Raw genomic sequence first — 6371 nt, forward strand, 5'->3', positions numbered from 1 at the left:
GGGAATTGACCTGTCAACCCCATTATCCCAAGCAGCAGGGCTCCAATGGGAAGTGTTCTCTCCACAGTCCACTCCACTGCCTAATGCCCCTGCTTTCACTCTCTCTTTCCTCTTTCACCGCACCCCTTCTTTTTGGATGTTCTCTTCCTTTCCACTTGTTCTCTCTTCACCCTGTCAGAACAGACCTTTATAGACATTGCATTCGGAAAGTATTGAGACACCATTCCCTTTTTCCTCATTTTGTTACGTTACAGCCTTGTTCTAAAATGGATTGAATTGCACTACCGTTCAAAAGTTTGGGGTCACTTAGAAATGTCCTTGTTTTTTAAAGAAAAGCTCATTTTTTTGGTCCATTAAAATAACATCAAATTGATCAGAAATACAGTGTAGACATTGTTCATGTTATATATTTTAAATAAAAATAGGTTTTATTTCACCTTTATTTAACCAGGTAGGCCAGTTGACAAGTTCTCATTTACAACTGCAACCTGGCCAAGATAAAGCAAAGCAGTGCGACACAAACAACAACACAGAGTTACACATGGAATAAACAAGCATACCACCAATAATGCAATAGAAAAGTCTATATATAGTGTGTGCAAATGAGGTAGGATAAGGGAGGTAAGACAATAAATAGTAATAAATAGTGACAAAATAATTGCAATATATATGACTATACAATATATCTACATAGGCGTACAGAGGCCCATTATCAGCTACCATCATTCCTATGTTCCAATAGCACGTTGTGTTAGCTAATCCAAATTTATCATTTTAAAAGGCTAATTGATCATTAGAAAACACTTTTGCAATTATGTTAGCAGAGCTGAAAACTGTTGTCCTGATTAATGAAGCAATACAACTGGCCTTCTTTAGACTAGTTGAGTATCTGGAGCATTAGCATTTGTGGGTTCAATTACAGGCTGAAAATGGCCAGAAACACAAAACATTCTTCTGAAACTCATCAGTCTATTCTTGTTCTGAGAAATGAAGGCTATTCCATGTGAGAAATTGCCAAGAAACTGAAGATCTCATACAATGCTGTGTACTATTCCAGCGCAAACTGTCTCTAACCAGAATAGAAAGAGGAGTGGGAGGCCCCGGTGCACAGCGGAACAAGAGGACAAGTACATTAGAGTGTCTAGTTTGAAAAACAGAATAAGTCCTGAACTGGCAGCTTCATTAAATAGTACCCGAAAAACACCCGTCTCAACATCAACAGTGAAGAGGCGACTCCGGGATGCTGCCCTTCTAGGCAGAGTCCCCCTGTCCAGTGTCCGTGTTCTTTTGTCCATCTTAATCTTTTCTTTTTATTGGCCAGTCTGAGGTATGGCTTTTTCTCTTTGCAACTCTGCTTAGAAGGCTCTGTTTCACAAGTTTGAACCGCACAGTACAGTACTGCACAGTTCAGTACAATAGAGCACAGTACAGTAGAGTATAGTACAGTACAGCAGTATTTAATTTAGTAGAGTACAGTACAGTATAGTTTAATTCAGTAGAGTACAGTACAGTTCAGTACAATAGAGAGTACATTAGAGTAAAGGAGGGTACAATACAGTATATTATACTGTACTATACTGTGCTGTACTATATTTGTCTTTACCTTTGTTTACCATGCTCTCCTGTGATCTACTGTACAGTGCTGTCCAACCGGACCAATTCGGAACCAATCATCGTTGTCTATGTTTGGGCCAAATCAAGGTCGGTCTGGACTGGACCGAATTTGAACCAATTATAGACATCTATGTGTAACAGTATAACTTTAGACCGTCCCCTCGCCCATACCCGGGCGCGAACCAGGGACCCTCTGCACACATCAACAACAGTCACCCTCGAAGCATCGTTACCCATCGCTCCACAAAGAGCAAGGGGAACCACTACTTCAAGGTCTCAGAGCAAGAGACGTCACCGATTGAAACGCTATTTAGCACGCACCGCTAACTAAGCTAGCCGTTTCACACCCGTTACATATGTTTGGGCTGAATATATGCAGGTCCGGGCCGGACGTCTGTGGACGTTGAAATCAAGGCCAATTGATGCACAATGTCTGGTAATATTTATTTATGTTTGGACCCCAGGAAGAGTAGCTTCTGTCTTGGCAACAGCTAATGGGGATCCTCATAAAATACTAAATACTAAATCTGAAACAAACATAGACATCTATGTTTGGGCCAAATCAAGGCCGGTCCAGACCAAATCTGAACCAAACATAGACGTCTATGTTGGTCCGCACCGCACCAAAATCAAGGCTGGTCTGGACCAAAAAAAGACAGCAGGGTCAGAAGACGTCAGGACCAAAGAAAAGACCCAAAATACATTGCTGCCGGTCCATACTGCGTGGGATGTGATTGTTTTAATGATTCCGGTTCTACTTGCAGAAATCTAAAGAACAAGTTTCGACTTTGTACAGGAGTAGTTACTGCGAAATTAACCTTTTTGTGTTGAAGAAGCCGGAAAGACACAGATATTAGGACAGTGAACTTTATTGTGTTATTTACAGTGCCTTCAGAAAGTAGTCATACTCCTTGACTTATTTCACATTATGTTGTGTTACAGCCTGAATTCAACATTTATGAAATTTATCGTCGTCTTGGTAAACAACTACAGTGAATATTTTGTCTTGTCTTTGAGGTTATTGTCCTGCTGAAAGGTTAATTTGTCTCCCAGTGTCTGTTGGAAAGCAGACTGAAACAGGTTTTCCTCTAGGTTTTTGCCTGTGCTTAGCTCTATTCCATTTCCGTGTATCCCTAAAAACTCCCTAGTCCTTGCTGATGACAAGCATACTCATAACATGATGCAGCCACCACCATGCTTGAAAATATGAAGAGTGGTACTTAGTGATATGTTGTGTTGGATTTGCCCCAAACATAACGGTTTGTATTCAGAACATAAAGTTAATTTCTTCGCCACAATTTTTACAGTTTTAATTTAGTGCCTTATTGCAAACAGGATGCATGTTTTTGAATATTTTCATACATGTACAGGCTTCCTTTCCACTCTGTCATTTAAGTTAGTATTGTGGAGTAACTACAATGTGGTTGATCCACTGTAACTGTTTTAAAGTCACCATTGGCCTCATAGTGAAATCCTTGAGCGTTTTCCTTCCTCTCCGGCAACTGAGTTAGGAATGACAGCTGTTTCTTTGTAGTGACTGGGCGTATTGATACAACATCCAAAGTGCTCAATGGGATATTCAATGTCTGCCTTTTTTATTTTTACCCATCAACCAATAGATGCCCTTCTTTGCGAGGCATTTCAGAACCTCCCTGGCCTTTGTGGTTTAATCTGTTTTTGAAATGCACTTCTCCATTGACCTTACATTGTATGTGTGGGATACAGAGATTATGTAGTCATTTAAAAATCACGTTAAACGCTATTATTGCACACAGAGTGAGTCCATGCAACTTATTATGTGACCTTTTTAAGCACTTTTTTAAATGTTTTATCCCTGAACTGATTTAAGCTTGCCATAACAAAGGGGTTTAATACTTATTGACTAAAGACATTTCAGATTTTAATTTGTAATTCATTTGTAATAATGTCTAAAAACATAACTCCAGTTTGACATTGGGGTATTATGGGGTATTGTGTGTAGACCGGTGACACAAAATCAATAATACATTTTAAATTCAGGCTGTAACACAACAAAATGTGGAAAAAGTCAAGGGGTGTGAATACTTTCTGATGGCACTGCACATGAAGATTAAACAGATACAAAAATGTGTGCGCTGTGACTGCCTCACCAAGACAATATAAGAATGTGAAATAAAAAAACATGAACTACATTTATGTTTTTATATATTCATATAAAAGGGAAAGTAACTACCTGGTGTTTTGACTGTCTGTCAGACTATGGGGTAAGGTGAGAGGGTGAACATGGTTTATGTCTCCCCAGCTTCTTTTCCTCTTCTTAATTTGATGATGAGGAGAGGGAAGAAGAGCTGTCTGAGCTCTGTACAGAGTCTTCCTCACTCCCAGAATCCTCTGAGTCATCTTCATCACTGGAGTCTGAACCATCATCACCATCATCAGTTTCCTCATCTCTGCTTTTCTCCTTTTCCTCTGAGGAAACATTATATAGGAACAAAACAAAGTCAAGGGTATGTTTGAGAGTATCCACTACACACCTAATTTAACTAATCAATTACTCATTACCACTTTGATAAGCTATATTAGGTGTGTCAGTGCTGGGCTTGAACAAAAACTTGCATACATTGTACTCTTCAGAACCAGGTGAGGTGTGACCACTTGAATCCAACCTCCAACCATTGTCACACAGCCAAGTCTTCTTCCGCAATAACCTTTGTGTGTGTGTGTGTTGGACTGAGCCACTTGCCTCTCTGCAGGTTCTCCTGGATGAGAGGAATGAACTGTCTGGTCTCTGGATTCTCTGGGTCATAGATCAGAACTGGAACAACAAAGCACAGATACATTAATCGTCCACAGGTTGGCTAATTAATAAATATATTGATTGATTGGTTGATTTACACAATGAGAGAGACTTAAACAAAAGGCACAAAAATAATCAAACAATGTATGACAGAACTTATTTGACAAACAAGCTTACTCATCTGACACCGTTTCTTTGCCAGCACAAAGTCTTTCTCTATCACAGACTTGAGGAACATAAGTCACAGTGCATCCAGGTAGACCCCCCCCCCCCCCCCCCCCCCCCCCCCCGCACTCATTTTTTAAAACCAGAAATCGTGATTCCTCGATTAATCAGGGAAAATTACATCTCTGGCTGATTCATTTCCAATCAGCGCAATGTGGGACTTGGTCTGAACTGAACTGCAAAGGTAATTACATTTTTTCAGCAGTCATGCAAAAACATATTAAAAACATTGGTGGAAAACAGATTGTTCAGATGTTCCAATCTATCTATAGCCAAGGCTAAGCTCTACTACTGTTCCTGTCATACTCCCATCACCTGTTACAGCTGAAACCAACTGTTGGGGTTTCTAAATGTCCTTCATTGTCAGGTCATGGCTGAGGATAACAGGCGATCCAGCGAAATCAACACTAATGTTATTCTCACCTCCTGCACAGAGCACTTCCAATCTCACAGGTGGAGAGTCCTGAGTGAGAGAATAACACATTACATATGCAGTCTGATAAATGATAAATGCAATAGCTTAGGATTGTTTGTGTGTGTTTTCTTAGTGTTGATTACCTACCTTCACAGGATGTGATACTGCTTGTGTAGGAAGGTTCCTTCTGAAAAACAAAAACACATTTAAGCATCACATGGGAATTCAACACCATGCCGGATGTTGAATGATGTAGTTAGAACTGGTCTTGTGGTGAAGCCTTACATGGGTGTGGCAATAATATGTTTGCTTCCACTGTTTCTAGAACAAAAAGGTACAAAATAAGTTAAGGGAGTCATCAGTCTGAAACCAACTCATAAATACAGGTCAGGGTAGAATGGAAAGCACAGTAGTGGTTGTTTGTTTCACCCTGCATATCAGATCTTTACACATGGAGTAGGCTAATTACATAAGGTACCTTGAAGAGTGTGTGTCTCAGAAAGTACAGGAGCCACCTGTACCATCAAATGCAGGCTAAATATATGCCCTTAATATATCACAAATGCATGTTTAAACAAAATAAATAGATGAACATCTAGCTAGCTAGTTTTATTTCATTATTTGTTCACAGACACATTTTCTTCTGAAATTAAATCATGTTCCCAACAAGTCTTGCTTCAACATGTCTTTGACAGAGCAAAAATAAACACGTTTTACCTGCTTCTGTGCAACATCAGTTAGACTAACAGCTAGCAACACAAGCTAACAATCGTAATTATAATGCTAGGCCTAGTTGATTCATCTTAGGGCTACAATCACTCATTTGAAAACGTGCATGTAATTTCAGGGATACAATATGGCAAGCACTGTATTTGACACATTGACACACCATGCGCGCAACCATTAAAGTTAATGTTCGTTAGCTCACGTTAGGTAGCTAGCTAGCTAATGCTAATGGTAGCTGAATAGCTTTTGCTGGCTCATGTAGCCAATAATCGATGACTGCCAATTCTCGATGACTACCAAACCGAGCAGTCCGACAAAGTTATACAACCGATAGGCTATTTCAATATGAAATAATCTTATGCTCTCATTGATTTTTTTTTGCAACATTAGCTAGCTCACTGTGTTGCTTTCAAATTTAGGGGTTCATGAAACATGAGGTGAGCAAACAGTCTCATTCCCATGACAACGGATCAACTCTCTCCCCTCACCTGCCTTGGTGACACATAATTAGGAATTATAATACTAATCATTTAATAGGATCTCTTTGCTTGGTGATATGCTACCAGAGTTGTTCTTCTATCTTGGTGCTGCTATGTTTTTTGTCAACTTTGATGG

The sequence above is a fragment of the Oncorhynchus clarkii genome, chromosome 20 (assembly GCF_045791955.1).
Source record: "Oncorhynchus clarkii lewisi isolate Uvic-CL-2024 chromosome 20, UVic_Ocla_1.0, whole genome shotgun sequence".
Taxonomy (NCBI): Eukaryota; Metazoa; Chordata; class Actinopteri; order Salmoniformes; family Salmonidae; genus Oncorhynchus; species Oncorhynchus clarkii.